Raw genomic sequence first — 15,349 nt, forward strand, 5'->3', positions numbered from 1 at the left:
CTAATTACAGTAAAACTTCTCATCAACGAACACCGGCGAAAAATTTTTAATTGTCCGTTGTGAAGGGTTGTGTCCGCTCATGAGAGGTGAGCAATTTTAAATAAATAATTTTAAACATCATTACATAATCTGCTTATCAAACATAATTTCTGCAATTTTTAACAGGTTCAAAATATTCACCAAGCATGAGTTTACTATGGTTCAAAATTTTCCCTTTATCACAAACGTCTTCATCGATCTTTTTTTCACGTTTTTCTAAAAAAAATTTCAAACTCTCAACGATATTTATTCTGGATTTTTGGTATAAAATTGTTCAACTATTTCTACAAATTTCTATAGGTGATATTATTGAATTGAAAAATTTTTTCGTCCGTGTCCGCTATACAGAGAGTTCGTTGTAGAAAGTTTTTCTTACATTATTTTCAAATGCTTTTATTATGTTCCTACATAAATGTCCGTTGTGAAAAAGTGTCCGTTATTTGGAGGCGTCCATTAAGAGAGGTTTTCTGTAGTATTTTTGGTTGCATTTAAAAATATTTCCGAAAAAGTAAACCACAATTAATTCACCTATAAAAGATACAGAACGCTATACATACATTCGAAAAGTTTAACGTGTTAGAATTTTGGCTGCACTTCTTTATTCTACGATTCTTTATTGATTTATAAGTGATAACTACAAATAAAAGAATGTTTTCATATTTTTGGTATCAAAATAAGATGGGAAATAAGAGGATAAAAATTTCAGTCAAAACAAAGACGACATCGGTCCATTTTGTAAAGCAAAGAAGAATAACATAAATACAATATTTTAAAACTAGATGCTCGGTCTAAAAATAGATAGGGTTTAAGTTGGGTGAGATAAAAGAAAAAAAAATTTTATTATTTTATTCAACGTTTTATTCCTAGTAGTACATCAGTTACAAGTTACAAGTTAGGTACATCTTTTATAAAATTACACAAAATGCAAGTAGGCATAGGTATTTTGAGGACATTTGTTTTCTTATTCATTATCTGAAATTAGGTACACTTTTATAAATTAAGTAAAAAAATGTTATTAAGTATTTATTATTCAATTTATAACTTGACAGAAATATTTCGTTAAAAAGCATTTATAATTATTTGTTTTTTGCCTTTTTATTATTGTTTAGAAAAAGTTGCTTTTTGGATTTTTTGTGTAAGGAATTAATTAATGTAATGGTGGTTGGTATAGATTTGGTTATCGAATTTAATTAAGCTAAAACAAATCCGTCGTCGTTAGTGCTGCGTCATCAAATAGAAGAATCCTTTATTCGAGAGTTCATCGCCGGATCAGCTCCTCGTATCCGAGATGTTGCAATTTTCTGAAAGCTCCCCGGAGTTCTTTGAGTCGAGGGGGCCGCGGACTGTTCCGACACGTCACTCACTCTGAAACTTACCCATGATTAATGATCGCTTAGCAGCGCACAGCTTCAAACAACAAAGTTTTCCCAGAGAAAAAAATATTGTATATAAGAAACGAACGTTCGGAAAGAGTCTTTCTATATCTACCCTTCAAGATTACGTTCTGCCCTCGAGCACAGTTCTGCTCTGACAGTCCTTCATTCCCTCCACTTTCTTTATTTTAAATGTCCTCACGGAAAAAATCGATCGCAAATGGGAGACTTTTAAATGACGGTGGGATAATGGACTGGACGAGGATACAGTGACATTATAGTAAAATGACTGGGCGTGATGACGGCTTGCTTGTCACAAGAAGGATAAATTCATCATTGTGTACCAGTGGACGAAAATCGATGACGTCACGACTCACTCACCACTCGTGCAACGACTGTTTTATTTGGAACTGGGGCGGTGAAATATTAATCGAATGTCAAAATTGAGATTCCGAAAATTTAAGGGCGCAAAAGAATGCCGGGCGCAAGAGGGGACCCACCAGAAACCTAATGATCTAAACGAACGATCATCCGAAAGCAAAAACACGCCGAAAATAGTTTAGTTTATTCAGATTTTCTGCACTATTCCAAAAAAAAATCGAAATTTGTAGCCCAGTAGTGGTAAACATCTGCCGTCGAGTCTCAACAATACTCCATGTATCGATAAAAATTTAAACGTATTTTAATCCAACGTAAAAATATCATTTTTCTACTTTGGTTTTATAAATTTTTCATTGTGAAACTGAAAGAAGTTGAACAAAGAAGAATTTGTGCAACTCTTTTTAGTAAATTTTTAGGAGCTCTGTTGGTAGTGCTGGGCTAGGTGTCATCAGTCATCACTGTAATTTAGTGTGTGATCTGTCAACAGCGTCAAGTCATTTATTGATAAAGCCCGAATAATTAACAAAATTAAGAGAAAATAGTTTTAAAAAATTTTGATAAATTAAACTAAATAAAAACAAGCAACACAAATAAAAAGTAGAAAAAATAGTATTTTACACTCGTTTTATAAGACTTAATTGTGGCACCATTCTATTGGAGCACTCCTTCGTCGTGCTCCAAAACTATTTGCGCCACAATAGAACGTCTTATAAAACTCGAATAATAATATACTATTTTCTACTTTGGATAGAAAAAATAGTGTATTACACACTTTAATAATTACATGTACTGTTTTGAACATTCTTATGGTGGACAAAAGTACGGAGGTTTATTTTACTTTGAGCTCCCCCTTTGGGTGTTTAATTTCCACGATATCTGAAATTTTGTCTCTGGTCTCAGTTTCAAATCGGTTATTTTTCCCATTCCTTTGTAAGTAATTTCTATTAATCCTCGTCGGCTCGTCGTGGCCTCACCTCGACAAAAGCTTGTAAAGATGCAGTTGGGCCCAAGCAGAGGCTGAGATTTTCATGTCACTTTTGAATCTTAGGCCGCGTATCATTAATCTTGTGTCCTGGTAGAATACTTACCGCTGCCTGCTTATCTCGAAACCCTTACTACGGTAGAATCGGTCCCCGGTAACTCTTTAATGCACTTAATTAATAAAGAAGGCGAAGAGATACGGGCGATTTTCCGATGACGAAAGAAAAAATCATTATCCAGGTGAAACTAATTTGAATAAGTTACTACAATGGCCGTGTCAATCACAGTAGGACCACTCGAACTGATTATAAAGGATACAAAAATTAACACCAAACGAGTTATGATTAATGGTCTCAGACTTAATCTAGCTACAAATTACAACTGTTGCACTGGTTATGCTATTATCTAATCGCGGGTTCGTGCTTAGGACAAATGGAAAAAGAGACACGACGAAAGCAATTGTGCCAGGAATAGTTTTAGCGATTTGAAATCGCTCCTTTAATCTGTTTTTTAGAAACTACTATTAATCTCGTTAAAATTATTGGTGTCAACTGTTTTAATCAATATTCAACACATGGTTTATTTAGCGTTTAATTGAGATGAAAATACACTTCCTGAAATGGTGGAGCTTCAAAAGCTTTATGGCGTCTTTAGTATGCAACCAACAATACACCAAAAGCTCGCCAACATCAAAATGGACGATGTGCCATGTCCTTAAGCTATATCGCAAGTAATTGAAAAATCACGTCAATGATTAGTTATTTTGTTAAATTAGTGTAAATTGGAGTAAAAAACCATCTTTTCTGTTTAACTTTATTCTTGATTTTCGTTATACAAAACATATAATTCAAATTTCATGATATAAAAGTTTTTTGCTTGTGACAATCTTTTTTATTATGATTTATGTCTAAGGACAATCTATTATTAAATGATAAGTCTAAATTAACACTTGGTTTTATTTTAGTCACGTTGCAATGTATGCACCACACAAACCTCTCTAGAACCGAATTTGTCGCCTGATTTCAAACAAATTCGGATCTACAGGGTAGATGTAGAGCATTAACGTGAAGCGACGTTATTTTTTTAATAATCTTGAGAAAAACCTGCAACAAAAAATTTAATTAGTATTTATTTCACAAGAAATGAAAACTATAGGTGTTTGAAAATTCCTACTAATGATGGGAAATAAGTAATTCTTTAAACGTAAAATGTTACGATTATTTCATAAAAATTAAATTTTATTATAAAAAATTAAATTGCCTGGCGAAAAATTTAATTTTTTCTGTGATATTTTCGTTCTGGATTAAGATTTTACTTATATTCTTATAGGAACTTATGGAATTATTTACAGTTTTCAACTTTTAATAATTCTCAAAGCATTACAATATTAACAGTTAGATAATGTTTGACTACTACTTACGTTATTTATTATGTATTAACTAAGTTTTTATTTTCTCGCTGTGCGTTTCAGATGAAGGAAATGGCATAACTCAAGTAAATCTGACCTAAATCCTTATGATTAGGAATACTATTTAAAATCTCTGTACTCTAATCTACAAAATGAACTTACATTCGGATACTAAATAAAATTTTACTCGAGAGGAAATTCAAACAAAATCCAAATGTTTTCATTGTGCAAGAAATAAATGAAAAAAAGTCAGTGTTTTTGCTTAAAAATTTGTCAATTTTGTTTTTTAAATTATACCTAATAAAAAACTACATAGCAAATTTAAAATAAAACTCTGTCACAAAACGTATAGTTGACAGATTTTTTAAAATCTAATTATATCTCTTTTTGCACACGAAGTACCTACTAATTCGAAGAATGCAATTGTTTCAGTAATTATTGGATCAGACCAAAACCTATACTTTTTACCGATGAGAACATAAATAATTTATCTTTTTTTGTTAATAAATATTTGTAAGAGTCGGTTTACAAAAAGTAAAATTAAGTAAGATTATCTTGACATTTGTGAGTGCATTTAGAGGTTTAGAGAAAGCTTTGTTAAAATTTAATTCGTTATTAAAAGTTAACAACTCCAATGGACCAATCAAGTTTGTTCAATGGTCACGTGACCAGTTATTCGAATTAGTTTAATTCTGAGTAAAATTTTAATTTCGCTATCTGTAAATCGGTCCTTATTACCTTATTAGAATAGAACTTAGTTATTAAATGATACACCAAACAACTACATTGACAACTATCAAAACAAATAGAATTTAATTAACTAAAGTTTTGAACTGGTCCTTACCTAAGTTATAAAAAAAGTACATTTTAAATAATTTTTTTAGAAGCTTTAAAATTTTGTTCTTTTTTTAGTCATTCTTCAAATCTTTCTTTCAAAGCAACTCCTTACAGCTTTATGTTAAGTTGAAAAACGTACCTGATTATAAATTAAACTTGATTTTGAATGTCCGAGCAGATAGTTTTAACTTTAGCTATTATCCTACTCTACCATAGCATCTAATAAGTCAAAAATAAATTATTTGCGAAAAAATCCATACAAGTGAATCAATTAATTCATTAAAAGTAATAAAACTTCTCATCTCAAATAATAACTACTACATATTTTTAAACTACAAACCGAACAAAATCGTAAGTTAATATCTTAAATAAATAAATAAATACCTATGTGTCCCAAAGTAGGTAAATAGATAGGTATTACTTTTTTCTGTAACTTTATATTCAATATGTTAAAAAACATCATTTCTATCTACAATTACTTTGGTTTTGTGGCATCAGTGAACTTATATTTCATGTCAATTCTAGAAAAATACTCTTATAAAATTGTGAGCTTTTGTATTTTCAATTTCCATTTGGATTAACTGTTAAAAGTCTCAAAATTTAAGAAAGTTATGAATTCTTCTAACTTAATTGATTAATTTTTTGTTTTATGATATTTTGGCTTAAATTATCTCCTTATAAACTGTGGTTTCTAGTGTTTTGCAAAAAATTAAATGTCTGTGAGATGATTTTTGCGAATAAGTGATTCAATCCAATCATTTCTGACCTTTAAATACTCACATCCTCGTTTAATTTTGTGACTGTTAAACAATTCACCGCAACGACCATCCGTCTTATGTCACTTTCCTGTAAATAATAAAACACATATTAATCTTCATTAAGCAAACTCGATTTGATTAAACACAAGAACGCCAATTACAATTAAGATTTAGACCAACCCACATAATTACAATTTTTCCCGCGTACATGCTACTAATTAAACCTAAATGAGCAACTCGTAGATCGAAAAATGCAGTTTTGCAACCAGAACCGTCAATCATTTGAACTAAATTCTCATTTAACTAAATTAATAAGTAATTAACACGTACTCACACAATCGTAGCCTAATTATATCGGTCTTTGTGATAAATTAACATTTAAAATCTTCGTGTGTGACTGTGAAATCAATTCCTTGTCCCATTAATCATCCAACGCGCATCTATTTCTTAATTACAATGAAATTAGTTGCGGACTGTTTGATGCTTTTAGAGGGGATTTTCTGCTTCATTTGTCGTATTCCGGCGATCAGACGGCACGAATTATGCATCTCTCGCGGGCGAAAAAACGTGGAAAAAACTCGATGACATCAGTTGACGATGTTGACATGCGGACTGTGTGATCCACACGGCGACGGAATGCCGATGGTACTCTCCGTTTGCTCCAACCAAAGTCAAGAACCTGAAAAAAGACAATTAGGATTATTACTTTTTCTAAAATTAGTGTTTTGACTTGAGGTCACAATTTCCGCTTCATATTCAAGCGACTTTTCACATCTGTTAGCGCTGAATAACGTGATTAGAATATATAAGGGACATTTGTCAACGTATAAAGACATCAATCCTGTACTTTGATGCTAATGCAGACTCGCTACAACTTGAATTACCATAAAGTGAATCGAAAATCATTTCAAGGGTGGTGTAACACTTTCAGCCATCTTTAAGATATTGCTGGCACGCATTGTTGAGGGTAAAAATTTGTTCGGATCTTGTAAATGAGGTCGAGGATATCGCGAGTCAGGATCGGAGGCAAATGAAGGTTTTAGGAAATTAAATCCGGTCGAGAGGAGCGGACTTTATTGAGGGCTGGAGGAAAATGGAGCGAAAAATAGGAAAGTCTAGAAAAATAAATTATTTCCTGAATACATTTGCTGTATCTTTGCCACTTGAATTAATTTACAGTTATCACAAATGAATAAAAATTGCACAATTCAAAAAGAGGTATTATAGTTTACAAATCAACAAAATAAAATTCAGAATGTTATAGTCACAAAACCATAAAAAATAATAAATTCTAGTATCCTGTTGTGCTCTCGGAAGAAACTTAATCACATATTATACAGACTGAACCAAAAGTAACGCACAAAATACAATATCTTTGTTACGAATCATTTTTCAAAAAAATCCACGAACAGCTCCGTTTTACTATTTTAAGTGCTACATTTTGTCACCATAATGACACTTGTTACGTCATTCGTTTTTGAGTAATGATGTCATTTATAATTTGTTTTAATGACAAGTGACATTTTTTGTTAGTGTCTTATTAGTTAGTACCAACAAATCTTTCTGCTAATTATTAAAAAATCAAAAATAAAGCAAAGAATTGCAAAAAAATTTAAAAATAAAAAAGTTATAAGAGTTATTGAAAGTACTTATTATTCAAAAAAATATTTTTTGTTCGTGTTTTATTTTATAAAGAATAGTTGTTTTACGTTATTTTTTTTGTGTTTAGGTGTCATATTAATCGTTTTCATGTTAATTACACAAATATATATATAAAAAATTCCTCCCGCTTATAAAATAACTCAAGGACAATAAGACAAAGCCTTTTATGTTTAATTGACATTTTATTTAAATTTTAATTAATTAATTTATTTTTTTATTATAAGAAAGATATAAATGAGTGCTTCCTAAAACAGTAAAAAAAATTCGGTTGTCTTTAAAATAATAAAATTAAAAATAATGTCACAATTCAAAGACGAATAACGTCATGAATGTCATTATGACGTCAAAATGTAGTTTTTAAAAAAATAAAAAAGTACCTGAAGCATTTTTTGAAAAATTACTATTAACAAAATTGTAAAATTTGTGCGTTACTTTTGGTTAAGCTTATTGTATATAAAACTAGAAAAAAGCTAGTTCTGATGTACAGGATTATTCACTTAATACTCCGCGCGTTATCAGGTAAAAAGTGTAACAGTTAATAATTTGTTTTAATTTCTGTGCTTCGGGTCATTTTTGAATTTGACATAATTGGAAAAAATCGACTGACAATTGTAGGTATTACCCTTTAAAGATATGACAGATAACAAAAAATACACACATGGGTTAGTGATTTGATTTTTAAATATAAAATCAAAACGAAGTATGCTTTGAAAACATTATTTTCAGTTGCATTTTTACCTAGTCAAGCGCGGAGTCCTAAATGAATAACCCTGTATATACAAAAAAAAGCTATTAAAATTATAATATGTAGCACTATATTTTAACCTTTAGAAAACAAATACCTACTGCGTGTGTTTAAAAATTCTTTACAAGAAACCTAGAGAGAGTCTTGAACAGTGGCGGCACGTGACAAAAATAAATTTAGTAAGTAAAAAGTGTCAAAAAAATGTACCTAATCAAAAATATCTAAACCTGTTCTCAAAAAAGTTTATAAATCCAAAATAATAACATCAAGACCTGTCCATTATCTGTAAAAAAATTAATTCTGTCGTGTTATTGTAGCTACGTTTTCTTTGTACACCATTAAATTTTTATTATGATTACCCCAAACCAGGGCTAGTGTTCTACCACTACCAAAAGAAGCAAACATTTCCTGAAAATTATAAAGCATTTTGAGACAGATATAACAACGTTTTGAAAAAAAAGTTAGAAAGACAAAAGCATGCGTACAATAAATTGATTATAATTTATTAGAAATAGTGAAAATGTGAAACAAAAACTAGATATTGAGAGTTGTCTTCCAAATTATAAACTTTAGGTGCATAAATAAAAGCCCAAGAAAACCAGAAAGACAACTGTCGTAAATCATAAATTCAAAGAGATGAAGCACGCACGATAAAACATGAATAGAAACAGGAAACATAAAGCAGAAAAGCGCAAAGTGTAATTGAAAAAATAATGAGATTTCATGCCCAAGTGCAAAAATTCCGTGACTTTGACCGTGCGAATGAAATTCAGAAGCCGCGATTAATCTTCAAATTAAAGATAGTTCTCCCTCGAGCCTACATCATCGTCGTAATCATCGGCCCAAGCACGCAATTAATTTGCGTTTGCGACATCGCAGGTGTCAAAGTCACGCAACGTTCGTTCATCTTCCACTCTCGCAGAATCAGAATCAGAAGCGTCGTCATTTTGTGCTGTCGATAGAAATTCGAGTCATACCTTATGGGCTGGCAGTCAGGTGGCTGCGGTAATTATCACCTCCGATCACCGGTGATGAGAGTATCACTTTTTCAGCTCGCGCATCTTGTTGACAGAGGACGATGACGACGGCTGTGTGACAGCCCCAGCTTGTGACACCGTCGGGATGCCGATGGGTGGGGATTCAGCAAGCCCCTGATGCTCAATCGATCGCCTCTCACGCCCAGTTTTCCCGCGCACTGGTGGATGTTGCGCGATCCGCGTTCAAGAAACGCCGTCTCTAGTCCTTGGAGTTCTAATCTGGAGGGTCCTTGGAGGACGCGACGCTTCCCCTTTTCCAGCCGACAGCTGAAGTTTTACATGCTGAAAGCAATATTCGCGAGAGGGGAGAAATACAAACAATTGCGTTTTATGAGGAATTTTCAGAGCGTGAGATGGAGGGAGCCTTCAATTGAATTTGCACGGGTTGAGGAAAATCGAACGGAAATTTTTGATAAGGCATCCCAAGGAACATTTGCACGATTTATTGACGCTCTCAAACGCGGATTATGCGGAGAAGTGGCAGCGCAAACGAATCGCAAATCAACCCTAAATTGCGATTTAAAAAAAATTATAAAACAATTTTGTCTGGGGTGATAGTACTGAAAGCGCTTATTACAGTAGCGAAAACCGCTTCTCTTTATCTGCTCTCTAGCTCAAGTTATTTGGATTCAAAGATGGAATTATGACGTCATAACCGCCTTCCGAGCATTTGGTCTAATTCTAAGATCAAATGGTTTTTGACTTTATAAGTGGCACTAACACAGTTTATCAAAAGTTGAGAAAATTTTTCAAAGTTTTCGGAAAGTTTAAGATACTACTGGTTTAAGATACCTACTGGTACAGAACGAACGATATTTTCAATTTCCGTAATATTATAAAAGTAAAATAAATAGTCAATGCTTCTAATCCCAAAATAAACTAAACTAAACTACAGTGGAATCTGGTAATAACAGACTCCAAAAATGAATAAAAATCAATTCCTTACATCCGAAGTCTTCTATAAGCGATAAATTAAATACAGTAAATACTCCCTTAATGGACATCTCTGAATAACGGACACCTTTTCACAACGAACATTTTTGTTGGAATATAACAAAAGCATTGGCAAGTAATGTAAAAAAAACTCTCTACAACGAACTCTTTACACAAACATAAAAGGCCCAATTACCTCTTAAAAAAAACAGACCGAAAAAGTGGTGATTCAAAAAACGAATATTTGTCTTAAGGACCTAGTAGAAATAAAAAATAGCTGTAACCAAATAAAAATTGAAGATTTTAAGTAAAAATCTCTTTATTTCCATTTTTAATAAATAATTTTATTTTAAAAAAATTATTAGTTATCTAAGAATAGAAAGATTCATATAACAAAATGTTTATGGAGTCACGAATCTTACAGATTTCAACATTTTTTTGTAAAATATATATTTGCTGTTAGTTTTAAATTTGAATATGTTTGGTAGGCAGTTTATGAAATGATGCCTTAAATTATTTACGTAAAATTGCCACCTTTCATTAGTGAACACCTCCCCATAACAGACAATTAAAAATTCTCCACTGGTGTCCGTTGTTAAGAGGTTTTACTGTAAAGTGTTTTTTTAGCAGTTATTTGTACTAAATCATATAAAATAATACGAAATAAATTAGTATTTTTTGTAAAAAAAAATCCTTTGGAACACTTTGAAAAAAAAATCAAAAAAATAAAAAAATAAAAAATTTTTGTTTTTTTTTTGGCAAAGATACTACTGAATTTCATTTCCTCAAATGTCACCGCCTATTAGTCTATAAACTTTAAATAAATGTTCTCAAAAAACGCAAACTTAGTTAATATTGTGTTTTTTGACGAATTTTTAGACGCTGAAGTGGAGGTTGCACCTTTCATGTCTCAAAAACTAATAAAAGTAGTAAAAATTCGAATAAAACAAGTTAATTTATTTTGATTTCTTTTGAGCTCTACTATCATAAAACTATAAAATTGTACACACAGTAATTATCTTTAAAAATAGACATTTTTATTGCTTAAAATGCTTTTAGTTACTAATTCAATAATCAGTTAACATTTCTCTTGTCATTATCAACCAACATACGAGTATGTATTTCTCAAAATTTAATGAAAAGTTTGTTGTAAGCGGAAAATTGAGTGACATTTTAAGTCAAATTGAGTTCGTTATATCCGGAAGTTCGTTATAAGCGGGTTCGTTGTAACGGGACTCCACTGTATTCTGGCAACTAAATTTTTGCAGACATTTACTTCATTCTAATTTCTAACGTTTCTCAGCATTGATAGAAAAATAAATACAGTTTTTTATACTTTTCCTAAAAAATCCCGAATACTTGGCGTGTTGTAGGTACACCTCCTTGTTCACAGAGCCTTGAATAAATCACAATCGCAAATTAATTTGAAATACGTTTTCTAACCGCATCCTTTAAGGATTTAAACAGAAAAATCGTAGTTTAGTTTAAAATTTCTGGCAACAAATCAATTCTAGATGCATGTTGTAAAAGTCCTCCCCAACCTAGTTGCGCTATCTGCGTTGTCGGCAAAAAGCTGTCCGCATTTTCCAATTTCCGTTGGCTTCCCGCAATCCGCGCGTCTCTTTACAAAATTCCATCTGCCACGAGCTTGCATCCGATCCCAAACACACCTCAGCCTTATCATTCCTATCGATTAACAGCAAGTTGCCTTACGGTTCACAATTCTGATTCAGCAAAGGCGCAATATTTCGAATTCCTTTCAGGTCAAATCTCAAACCAGTTTGGACCGTCTGGTAAACTTCCCGTTCGGATACAGAGGAAACCATCCTCCCTGAAAACGCGAGCAGGTAGACCGATTTCACTCTTATTTGTTGTTAAATTTATGGCGCACTCAAAGCAACAAGGTCGGCCATAAAGCGCCCGAGCTGGGGAGAAAAGACAGTTTTTGGAGCGCATTTTTGGCAAATTGTGATTTCTTGACCTATCCAAGACCGATTCGTGTGCATTGTGCACGGTAATAGAATTCAGATAGTGCATGGCATGACACAGCGCAATACCAGACCCGACCTGTCCTAACAGACAGCAAGATTAATGACATTGTATTCTGAATTGCTGTACTATACCGTCTTCAGAGTGTAAATAGTACCGAAGGAATCGATCGGACAAAGTCATTGTCCTTGGATTTGAGGAAGTGGGTTATTAGGAATCGCGAGTACCGACTGGATTGAGGCCAAAATGGAAAAGTGGAATGCTTGTTTGATGAGATGGACAAGTGGTTTCAGCGGGAGATGAGCCAAATTGATATTAAACAAAAATTAACTAAAATGTTGGTTCAATAATTTTTCAAAAACTTTTTTAGCACTTTCAAAAATACCTACAGATTTTCGCGAGATCAAATCAGATGTATTTAGGTATCTGTGAGCTTTTGAATTTAGGTAATTTTTTATACCTACACGCTTTGTTTTTTCCATCATTTTTACTTTACATTTTTGTTAACTTTAAAAGAGTCAGATTGTTGAAGTTAAGAAGACAAAAAAATTATTGTCGTTACCTAACTCGTTTCGTTAACGTAAACCAAATTTACATTTTCAGCTTTCATGTGTTATAATTTTACATCAAACCAAAACTATCGTTGTTTTGTTGAAAATAATAGTCTTACTTTTTGAAAAAATACTGTTGAATGATATTTTCTCTAAGAATCAATCTTTCTTTCATTCGTTCATAAAATTATCTTATTTTTTATTTTAGTTCCTAATACGATTCAAACATCGTTTTGGAAAATTTAGCACCTAATAAGAACCGTATACATTTTTTGTCAATATAGGCAAATTAAGCTTTTCTGTTTCAAATAAACCGATTTTTTTAATGCTTATTCGCTAATTGGGCTTTTTTAAAAAACGTACTTTGTAACATTTTATGCCAATTTTGATAATTTTCGAATTTTTAAAGTTTTTTTAGATTTAATATTAGCTATCTAATATGTTACTTACAAAAAATTATTTTTTTTTAACTATTAATCTTGCGTCATTTTGAGACGTCGTGGCGAAAAATTTGATTAAATAACTTTGTGCCAAGTTCGGAAAATTTTAGTAGTAGGTAATGAACTCAGTATGCAACTTCAAAAATTAATTAAAAATAAATATAATTCCATTAGAAGTGATTTTTAGAGAATAATCTCTAAAAGTGACATTAAAAAATGTTTTAATAACTCACTCGAAAATTCAATAGCATTTTAAAAAATTAAAAAAATGTTCAAAATGTTAGAAAACTTATGTACCAATTAGGTTTTTTTTATAAAGTTTTGTTAGTTAAACATTTGATAAATAAATTTTGCATTAAATAACGCTCAAGTTTTTTTGAAAAATGTTTTGAGTATAATTTTTTTAGAAACATTTTCAGTTTTTGAGCGTTTTTGATGCATATTTTGCTTGAATTTTTAGCTTATTTGAGCGCTTATTTCCGCCATTTTGGCACTAAAAATAATTATCTTATGGAAGCAAATAAATTAAACAAAAAACGATTGGTTCTACACTTTCCGAAATAACACATAAATTTATAATATTTTTAGTTTAAATTTTTACCTGAAGATCACCATTTTGTTTTCGAAACATGTAATAGTTGAAATTAAATGTTTGCATGGTGTAGAAACATACAAACAACTAAAATTTGTTTTTGTTAGCAAGTTTTAAATTTTTTATTATTGTTTTATTTGTACTTTTCTATTATTTAAAGTAATCTTTCTGAAAAATAATATGACGTAAATAAAAATAAGAAACTTAAAGCAATTTTTGTTAAAATTCAATAAAAAATTCTATTAGTTAAAAGTAGAAAAAATTAAGAATTGCAAAAATGTGGCTATTTTTCTTGCCTTATAATAATTAGTGCTCATTGTTAGTGCACTGAAAAATCACTGAAATCAGTTGTTTCTGCAAAATATTCCCATTTCAGGCACCGCCGAATTTTTATTCGCCTGAAAAGCCGTTTCAGACGCAGAGCGGATATGAGCGAAATTTTGCGGAAGCCGTTACGGCCACCCTCCTACAAACCAGTTGACCTTTCAGCTTTATTTATTGTTTTATTTATTTTGCGATAGTGACTAAGAAAACGCCCATAATTTTTGTGACCAAGGTTAAACGTGTTGCACCGTTTAGCCGACCTTTTGACCTTCCGAAAACTTTTACCACCAAAACGATTTTTCTTAATAATGTCAATCGGGTTATTAACCCAATAAAAAATTTGGCCGTTCTGTAACAAGATCCCGGCAAATTGGCAAAACTTGTGTCCAATTCGTGCCAAGGATGTCCCCACAACTCCCACGAAACCAGAATAAAACTGATCTCACAGTCCTGGTATTTGGCAATACTATTAATTTAGAGTATTTGTCGCCACCCACAATTGTTAGTTTGTAATTAATTGCTCCTCCGGGACTAAAATAAGCCAACAATCGTCAAAACAATTTTTTCGGGAAAATCTAAATCCGGAATCGAGGACCGGTTTAGAGCCTAAGACGGGTCAAAATCGCCTCATTATTGTTTTAATTAAGTGGGGAATTATTTAACGGATATGCTAATTTTTCGTATTGATTAAAATGGCCAAACGTTGGGCGTGCGCAAAGACGGAAATGCGCGCGTTCACACACATAAACATTGCTTAGATGGCGCCAATCGATTTATAAACTTTCTTTCAACAATAAAGCTTTTTTTACTGCTTTTTTAAAATTTTAAAACATGACAAAATCGCTTGACCCTGAAACCCCCCTTAATTAGAATTCAAAAATTAATGCATCACGCTTCCAGCAACATATGTGTTGGTTTTATGGAATAAATTAAAATTTTTAATTGGGGTAAAACAGCAAAAAAGTGCTTGGATCAATTCTAGTTAAAATTATTGAGCGCTTGGTTTCCATCCAAAATTCCCCATATAAGCTCGTTAATTTAATCGTAATTTAATTAATCACATCACCTTTCCTTACCGATCAATGAGTTTTGAGTAAAAAAAATGAATTTTGTGTTTGGTGGATTGAGAAAACTGAGCACAAACACTTCCACTTTTCACTGCGTTTCAGTACCAACTGTCGCGGTCTCAGTTCCCTGGTAGCTTGCTGCCGGCCCGAAAGCCATTAACATAAATTATTATTGGAGACAGTTAATATTGGGTCATAAACCTTACCAAGGGGCTGAATACGGATGGTTTTT

The 15,349-nt window shown here is 31.9% G+C and overlaps 1 long non-coding RNA gene and 1 other non-coding gene across 3 annotated transcripts; both read right to left on the reverse strand.

Moving 5' to 3' along the window:
* Window positions 1-3,573: 3,573 nt before the first annotated feature.
* Window positions 3,574-15,252, reverse strand: LOC135265883 (uncharacterized). 2 transcript variants are annotated; one of them, XR_010333740.1, is made up of 5 exons: window positions 15,127-15,252; window positions 9,162-9,503; window positions 6,108-6,456; window positions 5,800-5,865; window positions 3,574-3,877 (listed from the first exon to the last, which is right to left on the reverse strand). It is a non-coding gene; the product is annotated as an uncharacterized LOC135265883 (long non-coding RNA). The 2 variants fall into 2 exon arrangements; XR_010333739.1 differs by having other exon boundaries at window positions 6,112-6,456; window positions 15,127-15,249.
* On the reverse strand, window positions 3,761-3,831 carry Mir10 (microRNA mir-10). Its single transcript, NR_036279.1, has one exon. It is a non-coding gene; the product is annotated as a microRNA mir-10 (primary transcript).
* Window positions 15,253-15,349: the final 97 nt, after the last annotated feature.

The sequence above is a fragment of the Tribolium castaneum genome, chromosome 4 (genome assembly GCF_031307605.1).
Source record: "Tribolium castaneum strain GA2 chromosome 4, icTriCast1.1, whole genome shotgun sequence".
Lineage (NCBI taxonomy): Eukaryota > Metazoa > Arthropoda > Insecta > Coleoptera > Tenebrionidae > Tribolium > Tribolium castaneum.